A 21,379-nucleotide genomic window follows, 5' to 3' on the forward strand; every position below is an offset into this window, starting at 1 on the left:
TCAGAGATGACGTGGAAGGGAGACAATGGAGGGGGTGGGGGTTTGTTGCATCGATGCGACTGTAAATGGAAACAATCAATATCGCGTAACATTCTGGAGCGCGGGGTCATCAGCACTCGGTGCACGCGGCAGCAGAAGCTGGTACTGACGGATGCTGTGTGTAGAAATGGACCCGCAGCTACTGAGGACGGACAGAAAAGCTGGGGCAGACTCTTCTACGGCTGGAGAGAACTTCTCTAAATCAACTTTAATATGGACAAATGACTCTCATTATCTTCTTCTCAACTCAGCACCAGTTACTGGAGGAGGCCTCTCAGAAAGAAGATCTGATTCGAGAGGTCTCTCTCGCTCTCTCTCTCATGCCCATCTTTTGTTTTCCGCCTCCTTCAACGTCTGTAACACACCAGAGAGCCCAGCCTGGAGAGTACAGGGAAGCACACTTCAATTTAGAAAGCATGAATAAACAATGGGGTTTCCATGTGCTGCACAAATTTCCCCTGGCAGCATTCGCTGACACACTGTATAGAAACCCCTGCACACATGTGGAAATCACGCCAGCTCTGTGGAACCGACAGCCTCGTGTACTGATGATATTTGATTCATAAACAGCGAAGCGATGTGAGATATTGGTGAACATCTGAAAATCCCCAACTTTTCTGGCATTTAAAATGAAAACGCACACACACACGCACACACACGCACACACACACGCACGCACACGCACGCACGCACACGCACGCACACGCACGCACACACACACACACACACACACACACACACACACACACACACACACACACACACACACACACACACACACACACACACACACACACACACAGTCTGCCGACCACATACAGGAGCTTTATGGGTAGTGATAGGCAGCACAAAATTACTTGCACACAGCACACTACACTGTCACAGTGAAAACTGCTGTGAACACAAATCTAGATAATGGTCGCACACATATCGGAGCACACGCACACACAAACCGCATGCATGTGTAACACTGCAGAGATCTTTGTTACGACCTATTTCAAGCAGACTTTCCTTAAGAGAACACTGAGATGGAAACAAACAGTTCCTTCAACAAAGCCTCCCTTGGTGCACAAATTAGGATAAGAGACTCAGTGTGACATAGATGTGTGTGTGTGTGTGTGTCTACTGTACATCTCAGTGTGTTTGCATATGTATGCATGCAGCCCTTCAGCCCTCGTTCCTTTAATTCTGCGTGCTAAGATAATGAGAATTTTATCTGCGACTCCTCTGAGGCGTGCGCCTCTGATTGAATGGGAGCAGAGTGTAACGGATGAGACAAACGATAGCGGGCCGGCTGGGTTACACTGGGCCGGGCCGGCGTCCCGCCAGCCGGCTCTGTGGGGGAACGCGCCTGTGCCAACACCGAGGGAGGCGTCGGGAGCCTCTTGGCACGTGGTGGATGTCACGGCCGCGATAATAATAATACTCACTGTGTGACGGCAAAATAGGACACGGTGAAACACACCCAACGCCACGCTCACATGTCTGAACCCTCGGGAGTGGAACCAACCAACATCCAAGACTGAGGATGTATATAAGCAGAAAAAAAGTCATCCCACACTTTTCTAGTCATTTGAATGAATAATCATTTCCCTCAAAAACGCTGCTTAATGGCAGCACTGATAAGTCTGACGTCAGGTTCCGTTTAACAGCCAGCAGACCAAGGGCCGGAAGGTAAAAATTAACGAGATTAATCAAATTAATTAAAACATACTACTTCTCCTAAATGTGGAAACGGGCTTGAGACCAGTCCGCATTGCTCCGTTTCTCCAGCAGAATCTTCTTTTATGATTGCATTCGGCGCTTTTATGACGACGACGGTCGGTAATCCTGAAATCGTGTCGTGTTTAATTGGCCACCATCACTTTTTAGCTATGACCCAGAAAAGGAGGCTTATACAGTAAACGCGTTTTCACTTGCTCATCTAATTATGGCGAGGATGAGAGGAGATGTGTTGGCTAAAAATACGGCAGTGTGCTAGCCAAGATGTAAATTATACGCTTATGTAAAGCATGATTGTCAATTTGTATATGTGCTGGTGGAAGCTGAGGAGACTGATCTGCAAGGGAACGCAAACACACACCTTCATCGGCTAAATGCAACACTGCTATTATAAATGTGCTAAACAGCCTCCTCCCTATGATCAAACTCCAAAGGCAAAGATTTGGAAATAACTCAGTCACCATCTCCATCCAGTCTCTGTGCAGTAAAGAAAATGAGTTCTTCATAATGAAGCTGAATAATGGAAAACAGAGAAGAAGTGAAAAGCTTCTCAGCAGCCTTGTCTGCACGTGAACCTGATGCTTCTGTCTGTTTGTCAGCTTTTGCTCCGCAGGGCGCTCGCTAATCAGATCCTTTAAAAGTTTATTATCAGCACAAACACCTCGCAGAATACATTTTTGCATAATCAAGCTTTTCTTCAGATGATAAATCTGAGGTAGAACATGGAGGGGATGTTACAAAAGCTCATTTACTGGTAAAATCCATGCTGGGAGATATTGACCAGTGGGCCAGAAAAGGAGCAGCCTGACATCCGCTTGACTGAGAGAGTAATTGTTTGGCTTCAATGGGAACAACGGCCTCGGAGAGAAACGACACTATCGTCGCACAAAACGCAAACTAGGACAAGATTTGAACGAAGCGAGGATGAATGGAAGCATCCTGAGTTTAGGACGAACGTCAATGTTGTCAGGTTGAAATGCCCTAGAAAGTTTAGTCCGAAGATGAAAGGACCGCTCAGAAATATCAAAAGGGGAAATTACCCCAAACAGGCAACGCAGCGAGGTCCCTGAAACCGGCAGCAACCGGGTGAAAGTGGTTTGAAGAAAGGCAGGTCATGAAGAAGCGCGGGTGAACTGGAGGAGGCGGAGTCAACACCACTTAACCTCCCGATGCCAGGCTTTCTGCCCGCTTCACACCAATTCACACTAATTCCCCCGGCTTTGATGAATCCCTCTTAACGGCCATGCGGCTCCTGGGACCTCCTCATCAGTCAGAACGGACTTCATGGGAATGTCGCTCATTTCACCACTGTGACAGCTCCACGCACGCAGACCAATAGAAATGTGGGTCGTCAACAGAGTTCGATGCCACTCTTATTTCTTTTGGTAGCGGAGTGGAGTTTCAGAAGGAGGTTTTTATTGAGGTTTTTTTTTTTACAAGTAGTGTCTTTTTAACTTTCTCACTCTGAGCCACTACATCACAAGATAACTGCAAACATCGGGCCTTTTTGTCATTTTACGGCAATGTGAGCTCCAGGTCACGAAGACGCCGCAGCCATGATGTATAGTTTACTCTGATATACAAGCTACAGTAAGAGCGCAGCTCGAACTCCAACCTGCTTTTTCTTTGTGTTTTAAACATTTGCCTAATTGCTTCTTTGCTACTACTTAAAGCCACTGAGCTTTATAAGTGCACCCTAAGGGATGAGTCAATGAGATGTGCTTTTAATAATGCATAACAGAGAGGCAGGCAGCCCTTCACGGTAATGCCAGGTGTCTGGCAACACAGACAATACAATTCTTCTTTCCCCAGCACAGATTATATTATAAAACACTGTTACAGGATTCGCCCATTAGTCAACAACACTTTCCACACACGCTTTATCAACTGAATCTCACTCCCGGCTACAAATGATCAGGTTCAACAATTTTCTTTAAATGCAAATATTTTCCCATGACTTCACATCGCTAACGCATTAATGCAATCTCTAGATGTTAATTGCCTTAAATTGTAATTAGGAAGACAAAGGAGGCACACATTCAGTGTCTGCCCCATTGTTGTGAGAAGCCTGTTATTTTTCACTTGAAAATCAGTATAATGAGAACTGCTGTGCAATAAATAATATTAAGACAAGAAGCATTGTTCTGGCTGTCTGAAATCAAAGTAATCGGAAGACAAAGCCCTGAACTGCAGATCCATTATTGTCTCCCACTTTCCATTAGAAACAAAAGATGCTTTGGTAGCAATCATAAAAATATACAAAAAATATTTTTAATTGGTATTTAAGGGCGTATGTGTGGGTATATTTCATGCATTTGCATATACTGTACTGTATGTGTGTGGCTATTCGGGCAACGCGACCAGCCAGATGCTAGACTTTCTCAGAAGTGGATCGATGCAAATGGCGCTGCTGCAATCACAGATGCCACAAGCAAGGACAGACAGGAAGCCAGCATCTCTCTCTCTCTCTGTCCCACTCGCACCCGCGCTCTGTGGCACAAAATGATCCGCCCCTCTGAACAAGAGTCGGCGCTACAGGGTGGCCGCTGGCATCCATTTATCAGCACCGGGCTCATCCAGAGTAGTGCCTCTCCCTATGGCAGGGAGCAAATCAAACAAACAAGAGGACAAATGGAGAGCACCAAGTAAAAGAGGAAGGAAGGAGAACAAAGAGGGAGAGCGACCTCCTCAATCAGAGCAGAGAAACAAGCCGTTTGAAGGCGAAAGGCTCAAGTAAAACAGCCAGTGAATCATGAGTCAGATTATCTATCAGCCTTCAATTCCTCTCTCCCTCGCGCCACCGCTGCCGCCGCCTCGCCGGCGCGACTCCCGCTCCTCGGAGTGGGTCCCGCTTCTTCCAGTCCTTCGCCTTAATCACCATTCTGTTCTTTCCAGCTGTTCCCTCCCTGCTGCACACAACGCGATTTATATAGATCGGCGGCGAGAGCCCGGCAAACAGAACAGGGTCTGACATTTCTGGCTGCTTTAGTTGAAGACAGCCTTGAAAAGGGCCGTTCCCGCGCGACCGTACAGTGGGTTTTATGTGGGTCTCATTACGCCGCGGTCTTGCCCGGCTGCGTCGGTGCTGGCGGCCTTGCAGACAGCTCGCTGTGCCCATTACCTTAAGCACGTCTGGCTGGGGCGAGCTAGATTAGGGGAGGGATGAATAAGCCTTCTTGACTGTGAGCACCCAGCCATCTACCCATAAATCACCCGCTAAGTCCCCACAGCCACCAGCAGCCGCCCTCTGGGATCAAAAGTCTCTGACCTACTCATTTTCTCCCTCCCCATTTTCCTTGCTCTTGTTTTATATCTGCCCGCACCCCCACCCCTCTTACTCACTACACTCTCCTTATCCGTACTCATCTACGCCAGGTATACGCTTTGCCATCGCTCTCGCTCCCCGTCTCATCACTTCCTTTATCTCCCAGTTATCGCCTTCTGTGCCTTGCAGCCGCCGCGTCTCGCCGTGTTCTCTGGTTTTCCCCCGTCTTTCTCCCACTCTGCCTCCTACGTTCTGGTCCAATTCCTTCTTGAAGCGGAGCGTGGAGAGGAACGACGACGACTAGCTGGCTGGTAAAATTAGTTGGAAGAATGCGTTTGTTTGGTCATCGTGGCAGTTTAGCACTAAGGAAAATGAGCTTCTGCATGGTGAACCTCTTAGCTTGTTTATTCCACACTGGTGCATGCATTCAGCCCAACTAGATTTAAATGGCTGCATGTGATCTGACTAGATTCAACTTTAATTATGCGTTTGTGAAAATGTGGGTTGTTACTGCAGCAAAGAACAGATACAGTGTAGACACAAATTACAATTATTTCATTAATAAAAGGATTACAAATGTCGAAAGGAACTGCAACTATGTGAACACGCTGCTAATATTAGCATGTTTAGCAAAAAGGAAGCAAATAAGAGAACTGTTTTAAAGATTCTCTTCAACTTTTTTTCTGGTGCATTTCGAAACCAGATGGGAATGCCGAGCGCTGCAAGAGGCCAGAGTTCACTGGTTCAAATCTAGCTGCTAGACAGCGGCGATGAGTAATTTGGGGCTCGAGTCAGGACATTAGTCCCATTTTCGAATGGAATCCTCGCTGCAGTTCATCTTTACACTCAGAGGGCTGCAGAGTTTTGTAATGAGGTGATAATGGAAAAGGAACTGGGCGGCTTTCACTCTCCCCCAGACCCCTCCCCTCCCCACGTCCCCCCGCACACACGACTCAAGCAGATCTATGTGCACACATGCACAAGTTGGAAAGTGGTTTTCCAATTCACCAACACTACTGAAATTATTATTATTATGCCATTGTCTTGGTTGTAATTATGTCACTGGTGTTAGTGATTAGGAAATGCTCACATTAAGTTACAATGACAGGGCATGTGGCTCATCCTGTACTGACGTCTCCATTTCACAAAAGATTATCGGGCAGAGGCAGTTTAGTCACGATCAGGCATTCACTCCACGGGGCTGCGCTGAATCCTGCAGCATGGAGGAAAGCTAACCTGTCCCATTCACACTGATGTGCACTTAATGAGCGGCTTTAAATGTGTCTGCCAATCACGCCGCCTTAACACCCCGAATCCTCAGCTTCAGAGGCTCTACCTGTGCATATCTGAGGGGGGGCTAAAAAAAGTTTGCCGGCAGAGGGGCCTGCAGTGGCTCATTGGTATGAGACCCGGGGTCTGTTCAGCGGCATTAAGCCCCAGCTAGTTCATTAAGCAGCATGAGAGGGGAAGGACAAACAGGGGCACAGACGGACTGACTCGATCAATGTAGATGAATGTCTTGCACCGCTGCACGCCGGGCTACGGGGATGGTGATAATGTAGATGCATTAAGTGTGCGGGTGTGAAGACAGACGGAGAAGGAAAGAACACGGGAACAAATGTGCAGCAGCAGCGAACTTCAGACGCGCTGCCTCAGAGCTGGCGAACCTCAGGCCGGACCGGACCGGCGCCGAGACGCCGGTCGGGTTCCCCTCGCGGCTCTGATAAACACAGTTAGACGAGCAGGCAGGAACCACGGCGGTTGACACCCTGTCATTACCCGGGCGACAATGACAGGCGCTGGGAGGATGAGTGGGGAGAGAACGTCACCTGTTCCAGCGGAGAGAGAGGGAGATGGAGATGTCAGCCTCTCAGCCTGCACGACTTTGTCTCAAGGCACTATCATTTTCCTAAATAAGAAACACCTTGGAAAATGAAGGAGGGCTTCGGGGAAGCGGGGGCGCCGCTAAGGGAAAATAATCCACGAGACTTTATTGTTTGAGAGAGAAAGCTGCTTCGCCAAATTGAAACGTGTACACAAAACACCAGAGGGTGATGTGTTTGTTAGTGGAGGCGCAGCAAGTGAACGAGGGAGCGAATGAGGCCTCTCCGTCTTTAATATACTTGATTTGTGCCGGAAAATCTCAAAGACAGATGCTGGGACATCATTTGAATGCATTTGGGTGCTTACTGGTCTGGCAGGCGGGCGGGCTGGCACTTGTTGCCGGCCAATCACAGTCCCCATCCTGATCATTATGCTGCTTCATTCCACTCGGTCGGCTGCTCCGTCGCCAGTCTGGAATGCTTTTTCTCTAGTTTGTGCTGTACTATTTCTCTTATTCTTCATACCCCCTTGCTTTTGCGCCCATCCCCCCCCGGGGCAAACAGCGCTTGAGGAAGCTGTACTGGGATGCAGAGATTATTTCTGACTTTACCAGGTGTCCTCGGCAGAATAACAGAGCGCTTCCGTGAGGACGGAGACGATGCGACGGCGCGCGAGAGGGAGAACACTTTCAGAGGGAATGATAGATCACAATGCATATGCATCAGGACGCAGTGAGCGTCGGCCTCACTTTCCCTCCAAAGACTTGAAATAAGTTTGCTTTGCGCTGCTGAACAGGCCAAACGGCGAGTGCTAATAACACAAACCGTTCTCTCCGCCCACGCTCAAAGATGACGGCGACGGACTAAAACCAAGAAACAACCCGTGGGTGCGACTGGGATAATCTCTAAAGCTCTGCACTCGGCTTCAGTGAAACATTTGAATGAGAGTCATTGTGCGCTGAATTAATTCTTAGACAATAGGAGGTTATCAGGCTGCAGCCCGAGCGAAGACTCGCTGGGACGTTTTGGTCCATGAACAACACACCGAGCATTTGACATCAGGGAAAACGCTGCAAACAAAAACATCTGCTATTATTCAATTCCCCGTTGTGCCATATCTTGACCTGATGAAAGTGAAATGAATAAATCATGCTCCATTAAATGTCATTATGCCTGTTAGCAAAATCTAATTCTACTAAAGTTCAGCGCCGGTTTACAAATTGAATGTAATTGCCCAGAATGCAAATGGGATGGGCTCTTGTTTGTGCGAGTGTGAGAATGAGTGAGCGACGAGCACAAGCGTGAGCGAGAGAGAGGCGGAAAAACAACATGTGCAAGTGGGAGAAAACCTTTAAGCGGCAGCATAATGGCCAACACTTCACAGTTTTCATTCAGGAGTCGGAGGGGATACTAACGCTGGGGAATTGTCGATTGTCAGGGCTTTAAAAACTGATGGTTTCATTTCGGCAGAAAAAAAAAAGAGGAGAGATGGGGAAAATGTAATTACCCAGCGAGAGCTGTGTGGGAGTTTTACTGTTTGATAATTATCCCTTAAAGGCATGCTAAACTTTTCCTTAGCTATCTGTATAAAACTCCACAGAGACACAGAAGTAGCAGAGAGGTCACCGAGCGTCGGGGGGGAACAGCAGGGGGAGAAAGGCACGAGATTAATGCGAAGGTGAGGAAGGATCAGATAAGCGCAGACGTGTTAGGCAGCTAAGAGAAGGAGTACAAAAGAAAATGAAACAATCCATCAAAGGAGGAACATTTTGGAGGATAGGTTAATGCTAAAAAGGATCGACTGGTGAAACGTTCCATAAAGGTAAACGTTGGATTTTTTTAGGACGAGGCATCAAAGTATGCAACACTTTGGAAATGGATGACTGGAATTTGATAGGCCTCTTTTCAATTCCCCCGTCCTCTTCACCGTGCCATCTGTCTGCTTCATGGATGTGTGTGTGCGCTGCAGCTCTGCCTTCACAGGGCGCTGGAATAGTAAGCACAAATGCTCCAGTATGAGCGCGTAATATGAAAGGCTGCCCTCTGACACGGCCCAGAACAAAAATACATCTGACAAAGGGATAAACATTCAGAATCTAAATCCAAACAAATACAGAGGAAGGAGTCGGAGAGTCACCTCTGTTCACATCAGACTCTGACATCGGTGAACTGCCCTGTTCACAAATGCGAACTGGAAACTTTCCAGGAGCCGCAGAAAACACTCAATGTGCCTCCGCGAGAAAATCAACTGCAACAAGTTTGCCTTGCGCTGACAGGATCCGTCTTTGTGGGCTTGAAGGAAGGTCACATTAACCTGAAGGAACTGGTTTCACGTCACGCCAGCGCTTTTCATCACGAGTCAAGCTGCTGCTGCTTCCTCACTTCAATAGACTCCCAAAATAAGCTAGAAGAACTGCTGCCATGTTTAGATCTTAGAGTGCGTAATACCCATTCATCTCTGGGGTGTAGTTCAAGTCCTGAGTAAACCCACGTTGCCTCCCTTGTGCTTAGAGTCATCAGCTTAACTTCTGTATCAGCAGCATTAATCGTGGTGATACACTTGTTCTAATTTAAAAAACTGTGGACGGTGAACTATTAGCTTTTAAACTCGTGAATGTTATAGCAAGAACCTGCGACTAACAGACCTGTCTCGGAGCAACCCACCGTCTCCCTGTCACTACATGCCCCTTGTCTGTCTTTCATATTGCTCTACCTCTACAGTATATTACAGTACCAAGGATTCACGGGGCTAATGAGAGCTGATTGATGTTAATCAAGAAAGTTTATAAGCACTAACATTCAGGTCATCTGGCAGCAATCACAGAGGACAGCAAATTAAATCAGCCGCTAGGAAGTGCTTATCTCTATTCTCCAACACGGCGTTGGATCTATTCCACTAAGGATATCTCTGTAAGCAAACAAGGGAGAAATGCAATCAAGCTGTGCTTTTGCATATTGTTTCCTGCCCCATAATGGCAGGAAACAACATGCGGCCTCAGCAAAACACTGCAGAAGCGTAGCCAGAGACAGAGGGGCAATGGGGGGAAAATATGTCGAGGAAGCAGACGCAACTGTGACAGACTTTAATAAAGTCAAGAACATCTGTGGAAGCTGGCAGGAAGAAAGAGAGAAGCGATGAGATGAAGAGGAAAAAGGGGAGGGCTGGAAGGATGTAAAGGCTGCGTGGACTCCTCAGGGGCTCCTGTAATTGGGCGATACTTTAAAAAATTTAGAAAAAACATGAATCTATACTGTATGCTTAACTTTGGCAGGATGCTGCAAAAAAGTTTTGCAGTGCTGCCCTGTACCTGCAAAGCACTGCATGAGATCGACATGAGAACAGCTCGCCGTTTTCTATACTGTAAATCAATGCTGGACACTGACCCGGCCTGACATTTAAAGAGTCGTGACCCAACCATTAGGAGAATCAAATAACCTTTGAGGTGCCACTGTGCAATAAGGACTAATCTATAAGGGTTGCATGCAAAGGAAGCACAAGCGAAGGGAACAGGAATGTGTTCTGAGAGAGTTACTGTTCACTTGGACTGAAGCAACGCATCAACAAACTCCCAACCCTGTTTTGAAATCGTTTGGTCAAAGCAGACCTTTAGACTGAGGCATTAAAAAAAAGGTGGTTCTGCTTATTTCTAGAGGAAACTGCTTCTCACTGAGCAAAATAACTAAACTTTTTAAGTAGAAATAGTTTCTGCCAAATGGGAAGTAATATCCCAGAGGCTTTAAAGGACAAGCACAGCGTCGCAGGCTGTTAAGACGACCACGGCGCGTTTGACACCTGAAGCGGAGAACGTGTCCCAAACTGTGGCCCACAGATATGAAAAGCCACCGAAAACATAAACAACAACTTCCAAAATCACAGATACTTCTGTCTAACAGGAGCCGCTCCAGTGCACAGCAGAGGATGACGCGTCAGCAAACAACAGAGCTGGACCCTTAATGTCATCTGAGAGCTGCAGGGTTTCAACACACAGTACTACTTGAAGATCACAAGTATTAGAGGCACAAGGTGAAACAACTGAGCTGGTGCCTACAGTGCATCCAGTTAGTCAGATACTAGGAATAAACAATGAAAATAATCTGTAAAAAAACAAAAATTTCAGATGAAATAGTTTGGAATTGTGGAAGACCTGGATGGAAAAGAATCTTTTGAAGGTACTTTGAACATACAGCTGACGGGCGCTAGCAAAGACCACAGAGGAAGAGGCGGAGGGGCGGAAAGGGAGACGGGCAGGAAGAGAGAAAGTCCTCGAGCACTGAGGGGAAGGTCAGAGGAATGCAGGCAGATGTTAGAAGACGTCCCAGAAGCATTGTCTCTGCTGCAGCGTGTGATTCCCTCATATCAAAGAGAGCGAGAGAGAGAGAGAGAGAGAGAACACAACAATGACAGGCACAAACAAGAGCATTCAGAGGCACAACTCAGTGCATGGCTTTATGGAAATGTACCCTGCAGATGAAAACATATCTGAATGAACCCCAGACACCAAGCGTGGCCTCGCTTGCATGAGATTAACTGCTGGGTTCCTCTACAAACGCGCATGAAGACATTTGTTGCTGCGTCCGTCTCTCCATGAGCGTCGGCATCCTACACACACCTGCATCGGCAACATCAGTCCACCCAAGGACACAGAGCATGTCAGCTCTGATTAAGCCAGCACTCAGCTGCTAGAATGGAGTTCTGGTGTGTGTGTGTGTGTGTGTGTGTGTGTGTGTGTGTGTGTGTGTGTGTGTGTGTGTGTGTGTGTGTGTGTGTGTGTGTGTGTGTGTGTGTGTGTGTGTGTGTGCGTGTGCAGGAAAAGAAACGACTTGTGTCCAGTAATAAATGGCTGCAGGCAGCCGGGCCCCTCGGAGCCGCAGCCCGGCCGACCCCCAGCAGATGCCGGCTGGTCTGGCCTGCCAGTTGTGCCGCGGCCTCTGGGCCAGCGGCATCATGAGCGATGGCCGCGGTCCAAAGCGGGGGGTCTGCCGCCACGGGCGCAGGTGTAGACGTCGTTAACATCCAATAAGAGGAGGACGGAGCCCTGCGGGTGGGGCAAAGTGGTATTGATGGACGCTGGTCTGCAGCTGCTCGCTTCACCGGGCAAATATAAGAATGAATACGGCCTTTTGTGCGCCGTGAACATTTCATTAATATTAGAGCGTCCATTAACGGCGGTCACTACGGGTTGACAACCGCCGTCTGTTGGAGCATTTTGCCGACTGTTTTACTGCTCTCCCCATCCTCCTTCAAATGACGGCGCTTGTATATGCGAAGTATGGTCCAATGTAGTCTCCTCCTGCCAAGCTGGCAAAGTCCATTATGTTTGTTGTTTATTTGGAAGTTGGGTGATTATGTGACCGTTTGCCAAGCTACAGACATGATCAGCTGCAAATTAATCCTGCGAGGATTCATATTGTTTTGGCAAACAGCGTTTTCCTCCTCATTGTGCCGGCACTGCCAGGAAACGGAGCGGCCGTGTGAAAAACACGAGCATCTGAGACAAAGCTGCAAAAAGGATAAACAAGGCTGGATATGCAATAAGTGACTTGGTGGCGGGCCAGCTGTCCTTCCATGAATTAGCTTCTCTAGGCATCTAACCTTGTCAACATTAACCCAATTCTACAAATGCAGGCTCTTCCTTGTGTTTTAATAATCCTCACATCACATGTTCCAGCGAGACAAAGCCTCTCTGTGACGCCTCCCGGTCCTCCATCCAGGCCCGGCTCCCAGGCGCCAGGAGCCTGCAGGCCAGTGTCTCATATTATAAAGTTCCCAGGAAATCCTTTGAGCAGCCGACAAATCTGAGACGTCCCACTCAGAGTTCATGACTTCTTATCCCCATGCACGCCACTAGCAGATGAGCGGCATCTCCGTTGTATCTGGGCACGGATCAGAGAAGCAGAAGTGGATCTATCCTCGCGACAGAAGATGGACTTCCCTGCAGATATCTTCAATGAGCCACGCCAGCTCTTTATCTCCTCAGTGGGAACTTCCTGTGGCGCTCAGGACTCTCTCCCATCACTTTGAGGGCATTTTCTCGACGGTGAGCTCCCATCACCTTTTCCTCTGTTGACTGGATATCGAAGAGACTCACCATAGTTTGGTTGCAGCTGGATTCAGGATGCTGTAAACGGGATCCAACTCAACGGCAGAGGACACGCGCACACAGTCCAGCCTTCCCCTGTGGTGCATCTGGACTCCATCGGCTGCAGAGCCCCCACCTGTGAATGCTTTAAAGATGATACTGTCGCTGCCGCTGACCTCAGTTCAGTGCGTCCTCCCGGCGGTGATCTGTACGATGGCTGTTATTTTTATGATCAACTCCGTGTCTGTCTTTATGGTTTGCACCTTCTCATTTTAGGGGACACTTGGCCTGTAAAGCGCCAAAGCGACTCCGGGGTCGAGTGGGAATCGCGCGCGGGGCCACGCTGCTGATTTATGTGCGCCCGAAGCTAAAACAGCGACACCCCGGCGGCGCTGAGGCGTTTCATCCAGCTCCGGGCAGCCGCGGACCAACCCAGGTGCCATTCAGTGCGACCCAGCGGCACCAGATCAGAGCAGGGGCTGCATGTTATCACTCTCCCCACCTGTGGCTATGCTGGTAGTTCGCTGGACACATCGTGCTCACCGGCCTCCTGCCACTGAAGCACGCGTGTGACAGAATGTGGCCGCCTGGAGCTCATTTTGCACACGGAGGACATGACAGTGGGCACGAAGGCTTCCAGCTTCACTACTAGAAGACTAAAACCAGCATGAAAGGTTAAAGAGCTTAACAACACAATGCCTCCATAAGACTTTCTGCATAATAGTAATTAAATCATTTAAAACACATCAGCAACTTTGACACGTTTTGATCAATGTGCAGGAAAGTCACTACTTCCAGGCACTTTACATGTAAACATGTATTATGACATGAACAAAAGGCGGCTGTTCATCCATAATCTGTGATGACATTTTAATTAAAGGGATTATTAAAAAGCACCCGTGTGGCGTGACGTGAGGCACTTTCGCTGGCTTGAGTTACTTGTAATTATTTTAATAGCGTCCTTCTGGCACGTGGCCATGGCGCAGACTGCCGCACGCCGACGCCCGTGACATACAGGTATGGATGCCTGCGCACGTTCACATAAATCACCGGTTGAAACGTCACAGACATTTGCAGCGTTGTGGAGGTGGAGGGACTGAGAGGCGCGAGCTGAGTAATGACGCCAAATTGAGGGGACGTAAACACACAGGGCTGTTGTTTCTATCGGACATTTAACCCCGGAGCTGTCGTCCCAGCAGCCCTTTCACCTGTAATTTATTACAGAAGTTATTCTACAGGAAGTGGTCGTCACTCGTTAGCTCTGGGTTACCTTGCCTCACCTGCCCATGTGTTCCCATCAACCACAGGAAGCCCCGCCTTCACAGCCCACCTTCAACGTGCATGATGAATGAGGTTACGATGGCCAACACTTCAATCTAAAAGCCACAAGTTCAAACCTAGCTGCTTTGTTTTCTGGCCCATCTTATACTCTGAGGTCAAGCTTTAGGGCTGGCCCTTGGCTCAGGTCTTGGGGATGAGGCTAAGTCTTGGCACATCCCCAGTCCAACCACCTGTCAACAGGACCCGCAATCCCTGGCAGCTGAAGGGGATTTTTCTCCCTCCTACTCGGAGCCTACCATCCTTTTTCCTTGGATTTAAAGGTTATCTGCAGCCATGCTGTCTGGGGCCTCTGGCAAGAGTTGCAGTGAGCAGTCGGCCCACCACAGGTGTGAGCGCTGCCGATAAGCAAAGGAAAGACTGAGGGAGGAGACGAGGGGTGGGGTAGAGGGTTGCAAAGAGATATGTGCGTCTATGGCGGCCTAACGCTGACCTTCACACAGATCAGAGCTCTAGAATGGCTGTGGCTGCCTGCACCATATACCTGTTACCTTCCCAGTCAGAGACAAGACAGTGGTGCCGGTTGAGCAAGAGGCTTCGCGTGTAGCATTATGAAGTATTCACCATGTACAGTACTGTAGCCGAATCTGGCCTTTAAATGTTTTTAAAGGCTGCACAAATGTGAGGGATTAGGATGAGGGATGTCATCTGTTCTTCCTGCGCCGCAAAGTGGAAGCAGCGCCAGGGCAGGGACACGGCGGCCAATCCCAGGACTCACTGGCTCACTTTCAGCATGCAGCTCCTCCATTAATAACTAATAGGTGGAACATTAGGGGGAAATTGTGAGTATGTCTGGAGGGCTTACATTAGCCCGGTGTACAGAATCTCCTTATCTGTGTGTAGGACAAGACAGGCAGACAGACAGGTGGTGTTGTCCTCTGTTTGACTCTCTTCCTCCATTAACTGCCCCAGAAAGATAATTTAGGCTACTGAAAGTGCACAGAAACAGAGTGGATGTTGTTCAGCGAGGCAGGAGCGTAGCTGCTGGTATTTCCCTAAACATTCTCTGCATCCATGTAAAGCTACTGTTTAAAAATGAAAATAGGTCCTTTATGGCAAATGAGGGATTTTTTATCAACGTCGACAACCACTTGCGTCGATCACGGTACTATTTAAATGAAAATTAAGACTCCACATAAACAGTGAAAGCAGGAAATAAAGTGCTCCGCACTTAGGTTTCATTTACATGTGTAAGTAAACAAGTAATAAAGTAAAGCTTATGATCTGTGTCCTAAACCACCGCCCGTGCAGCGAGGGCGCTCCAGAGGTGCGACTGCTAAAAGGACCCACAAACGAACGCTCGCGTGAGACCGAGCAGGATTTATGCAGCATTAGGCGAAGCTACCACTGCTTTTTGCTAGGGAATGTGCATAATTATCATAATAACTAATGATGATTCATGGATTGTTTATCAGAGATCACTGATGCACACAGATTGTATAGCGCCTGGGGAGGGGAGTCACCCCTGTGCACTCGGATAGAGGACGCCCGTTTTTGAAAAAAAAACGCGGCGCTTTGTGCAACCCACACACGTACGACTGCACAGAAAGAGAGAAAACCACTGTTCTAGATCTCTGGCTAATTTCAGACTCTGGCTACACAAACATCATTAATCAAGTTGACTAAGATTAGTCACTGGCAAGCTCCCCTACCTGTTTAATATAATTAAATCGATGTACATGTCATTGCAGGCACAGACCTGAACCATCGCAGAGCCGGTTGTGTTCACCACAAAGGTGAGCTAAAAAAAAACCTGAATTGGATAAAAGTTGAGGTTTGACAGAAGTGAGAGGTCCTTTTTGTTGTTCTGTATTTCTAACACATCCGAGAGGCTATTCAGAGCCGTTCGGATTGGGTAACCTCCCCATTCACAGTCCCGCAGCAGAAAACATCTCACAGAAGAATAGAGACGAGATGGGAAAGCAAGCGAGAAGCCGGGAAAAAAAAGGCAGAATAAAAGCAAAGCCGCCACGTTTAAGCAAACACTCCCCCGTGTGAATTCTACAGGGCCACTGGAATCGGAGTTTGTGTATTTCTCCAGCCTGTATTTTCCTCCTGATGTGTGTGGGATCGTCTCCGTGACTGTCAGGAGATAACATTTTCCAGAAACGACTGTGTGCTCAGTGTTACGAGTGGATGGCAAGCGCCGCGTCTACACCTCTGTGCTCTTCGCCTTCGTCTGATCGGGCTGGCGTGCAACACGGCAGATATTTGACTTGTGCCGCCTTCGGTGAGAACACAGCAGATAAAGCAGGTGAAGCCACTGAAAGTAGGGTTTTTTTTGGGGTAGAAACGGGGAGATAACGCGACAGAGCAACGGCTCATAAAGGAAAAGTAAATTAGGAGACTGTGGTTTATGACTGTAGCGAATTAGGTGGCTGACGACCAAGACAGGAAGCGACAGTGGGGACTTTTATCTGGGCAGCACATCTGGATGCCAGGCCGGCTATAAAGTCTTTCCTGCCATAAAACATCCTCCGTCAGAGATGTAGACAACTGTCTGAGTGGTTTAAACAGGAAACTGTGGCAATAGTATGGAAAAGACGCTCTAATGTGCAGTTCACGGCCTTCAGGGAAGGAATCAGCCGACACAGAGCTATCGGTGTCAGTGCTGCTTTCATATCTGAATGTTCTCGCCGGACTCACTATTTTAACAAGAGCAGAGCAAGTGTACGGAAGGGAGGCGCGCCGGCGAGCTGGGCTGCAGATAACATGGCCGGAATGACTGGCATCTGAATAAGGGGAGAGCGAGAGGTGCACCAGCGGAACGGTGAATAAAACATGAGCGGAGCCACGGGCGCGGCGGCGGCGGGCGGACTGAGGCGGCCACGTCTTTGTACGGCACCGACCCCTGACCCGCTAGTCAAAGCGGGTGACGCCCGGCGCCACGCACACAAACACGCGCCTGTGATAAGACGCTGCTTAAAAGGCACCGCCGTGTTTCCCAAAGTAAACACGTTTCCTTTCAACTCTGTGGCTGCAAAGGAGAACGGAGCCGTTTGTCCTCCCTCTGTGTACAGATGAGGAAGAAGAAGAAGAAACGCTGCCCTAAAAGACGTCTGAGGTTCCAGGAGCTGATCAGAGGTGCGTTCCTTTGAGGGGCGGTTCTGAATCACCGTTAGCATTTTATTACAGTAATTACACTAATTCCTCAAAACCAGTGTAGTATCAGTTTATTGGCGTACCAGAATATAAAGTACAGTCTAGGAAAACAGACATGGTCCTTCGTTAAGGGACCCCCCGCTGACGGCCGAGAGGGCTCGCAGGAGAATATGCTCATTGCTTTCAATTAAACGCTGCCAAATGGAGCTTCCTGTGCAGGATCCAAGCTCCGGGCGTCGCATGTGGGCCTTTGGCAGGCGGCTCCGCTGCAGCCAGCCCGTGATCAAGAGGCCGAGCGCCGCCATGGAATGCCACACAAGCACGCTTGGCTGCGGCAGGTCTGACTCCAGGAAGCGGAGCGCCTGCCCAGGGCTGGGGGAGCTACGGGGCCTCCTCCTCGCCAGTGTCCACGCACACGTGCCACGGCTGCGGCGTTGCTGCCAATCGGGTCCTGCTCCGGAGGAGGCGATGAGTCATGTACTTTACCGCTGTTTGAAGAGGAATGCTCAGAGGTCAGAGGAGGTCACGGGGTAACAGGCTTTGTGTTTTATCTTATGGGTATTAGGACTGGATCCCCTATGTCACTATATGCTGATGGATTGCTGATGTCAGCTCGTTAGTGGCACGACCTTTGCAAAGTCATCGGTCCAAGCGAGCGCAGCAGAGCTCACTGGTGTTATAGATCACGGATCAGAAAGGAGGGACAGGAGTTCTGCATATCGGTTTATTACCACACTTTTCATTTATGCTGTGTTTTAGTGTCTCTTTAACTCTTTCCTTTTGCTTCAACTCAACAATGTCAGCAGTTAAATCTAAAAGGATGTAACCTGGCCTGACTGTGTGCTTGAGCCCGGGGTGGATTCCATCTCTTCTACTTGTTAATTGGGTGCTCACCAATAAAGGAAACGCGTTAACCTGACGAGGTTAGGAGGAGCTGGTCACCAGAACCAAGTTCCGCTGCGGGCTCTGAATTCAAGGAGGTGGAGGCTACTCCTCACACACTCGAGAGCGACAGAAAGACGGCGTGAGAGAGGGGGAGAGACAAAGGCGGCAGCTCTCATTCTGTAATGGAACGTGGTGGCGGGTGGCTCACCACACGTCGCACTGGTTGCCTGGAGCGCCATGGCAACAGAGCGAGAGGAGAGCGGAGAGAGGCGTGGGGTTCAAGGACTTCACTTGTTCCAGCAACATTTTAATTACTTTGGGCACCAGCGTTTAGTGAAACAGATGCATTGTGAAGTCCCAGCAACAACTGGGGAGAAACCCCAAGAGATGGGAGCCCTTTCTGAAACACAGCAACAATTGGAAAAACAGAGTGATTACAAAAAGCAGACTGATAATGAGAGGGGGGAAGACGGAGAGGAGGAGGGCGGAGAGAAAAGGCACGAGTACAAGAGAGACGAATAAGAGGGAAGATAACACAAAGTGAACAAAGATAAGAGATCGACAGTATGGCAGATACAAGCGGTTTGAAAGAGGAGGCTGGTAAGAGATATGAGGAGAAAGGACCGAGGGAAAAAGGATTGAGGGGATTTGTAGGGATATAAAAGCTTCAGCGTTCTCCTCTCAGAAGCACACACACATAAAAACGCAGCAAAAAGTAATTATTTGGAAGAAGTTTGGCTCCGCGTCGCCTGCCAGCTTCCGGAGATATGCTTACATACAGTCTGCATGCACATGCACAGTATACGTCTGCCAGTGTGTGAGGATGCAGCCACCCAACGGCCGCGTTCCCCCGACGCCGGGCCCAACGCGACCGGCGCTCATTAGGAGCTGTGCGGAGCCCAGGCACCTCACCAAAACAGGAGCCCCGGACGAACCCAGAACCCAGAACCCTCTGAGCCTCCTCTCTCACTGTAACAAGCTGCCTTCCACCTAAAGCACTGACAGTCCAAAAAAAAAATGCATCACATGCATCTCCCGCCTCCTCAGAAAGTAATAAAAGTGTCATTTGGTGAAGTTTCATTTCCTCATCATCAGATTAAACAGAAAATCTATAGTGTGTAATTTAAATAATAGTAGTATCCGATATTCAAGTATTCCTTCCAGTCTAATCTCCTCTAATGCGGACGGCACCATCTTTTATCAATCATCTTTTCATCATTTACTTCTGTACATTCATGACCGTGTGAGATTATATTACTGCTATTTCATTAATCAGATCCGTCTAATCCTGTTACATACTGTATAAACCGTCACTGCCCAAACGGCTTCATGGTTGGATAATCCTACATCATAATCCTCCAGGGGGTATTTGTGTACCTTAAAATCCCCACTTCATTTAGTCACATACTGCTGCACGTGGCCGACGGTGGAACAAATCAGGCTTGCTTTGTCAAAGCTGGCCATTTTTCATCCCAGCGTTGAAATATGAGCGCAGGAGGTCGCGCGTGCACGTCCACAAGCGCCATAATATGCAGAGACAGGCTAATCCATTACACCTACGGCTCCGCCTATGGCCGCGCCGCCGTCCGGCGCTGGAAGCGAGGCCACGGAGCGCGTCGGAGGTGTGGCACCGTCCTCCTGCACCACGCCGGGTTCCACCCGGGGATTCCAGCCCGCGGCTGCGCCTCTGTAGCTTCGCCGTCGCTTCTGTCGGGCGTCCTTATTAATCTCAGTCAAGTGAGCGGCGTCGTAAAACCATAAAAAAACGTAAAACCAACGGAAGCGTCGGCGCACCTTCCACATTCGCCTCGATTTCCCTCACACACATTCAAATCTGCTCAAATGAAGACAAGCTCTGGCCATAAGAGGTTCTGGATGATGGATTGTCTGAAAGGAGAGGTTAATGGTGACTAACCCCATTTCCTCGGTGACACTGAACCCGGCTGACCTATGTTAAATGACATCAGCCTGTGACCCTGGATCGGAGGAAAGACAGATAATTTGGGAGGGAATAGGCAAAAAGGAGGAATCTGGGGAGTGTCTGCCACCGTCCAGCACTGCTCCACTGTACGACTCCACTGTCACTCTCCCTCCTGTCATGTCTCCCATTCTTCTTCTCATTCTCTCTATCGCGCGCTGTCAATTTGTGAAGGCTCCACATCATTATTGTCAAAAACCACACTGCAGCGCCAATACAAAAGCCCCGCGCACAATATCGCACACACAGGCGCACACACTTGTACTTACCGCCCACTCGCGTTGGAAGAATGACTTTTCTTCCCTCCAACTGGGTTCTGACACTCGGCAGCGAGCTTCTCCCAGGAGAATCCTGAGTGAGACAGACAAGCAATGTGAACTTGTGGGTCTTTGATTTCTCCTGTCAGACGCTTTTAGCCCCCTGGCCCTAAAAAACACTGTCTGTGCCTCCATCTGAATGTGTCATTGTTCCTAACGGTTTGGGTTTGTGTACACGCTTGTTGCTGTGATTGCCTTCCCCACATGCCGCACAGACCGTCTCCGCACAAGCCCGTCTGCATCGCGCCGAGACGGCAGCGTCCCCGCGCTGTCGCACCATCACGTCAACAAGCGTTTGAAGGGCAATAGTTCGAATTGATAGCGAGTGGGAAACGACTGCGCGGGTTCCACTCCAGGGTTTGGGGAGCAGCTAAAACCATAAGGAGCCTCTTAGAGAGAAAGAGAGGCAGGTGATTAAACCATGCCATCAAATCTCACACCTCCTTTTCAAGCCACAGGAAGCGACTGGAGAGTTCTGATTACCATCAATGACACTCCACCCTTTCCATCTGATCCCCGGCAAGAGGCTGTTAAACCCATCGTTAAAACTGGTGTCAAGTAAATAATTGATCTTTTTTTATCCAAAAGGTGAGAGGACTGGATAAACATAAAAGAAAGCTTATCAAAACAGCGTTCTCGTCAGATCGGCCCCCGATTCCTCTCGTATACGTCCGGGTGACTGATTGTGGATTTTGCCCTGATGTGGAGCTAATCGCTAAAAGCAGTTTATGCTACTGAAAAGAACCAATGCTAGCCATTATTAGCTAATCTCTTAGAGTCTTAGAGGTCATCAGCTGCGTTTCTTGTTTCAATCGTGAAAGTGACTTGAA

At 48.8% G+C, this 21,379-nt stretch overlaps 1 long non-coding RNA gene across 6 annotated transcripts in view; it reads right to left on the reverse strand.

The window, feature by feature from the left end:
- The window catches only part of LOC114862844 (uncharacterized), a 127,974-nt gene that overhangs the window by 58,791 nt on the left and 47,804 nt on the right, over positions 1-21,379 (reverse strand). For all 6 annotated transcript variants that reach the window (XR_003787069.3, XR_008695487.1, XR_008695485.1 and 3 more), the window contains one exon: positions 20,502-20,583. This is a non-coding gene — a long non-coding RNA (uncharacterized LOC114862844). The remainder of the gene's footprint in view (positions 1-20,501; positions 20,584-21,379) is intronic.

The sequence above is a fragment of the Betta splendens genome, chromosome 9, assembly GCF_900634795.4.
Source record: "Betta splendens chromosome 9, fBetSpl5.4, whole genome shotgun sequence".
Classification (NCBI taxonomy): domain Eukaryota; kingdom Metazoa; phylum Chordata; class Actinopteri; order Anabantiformes; family Osphronemidae; genus Betta; species Betta splendens.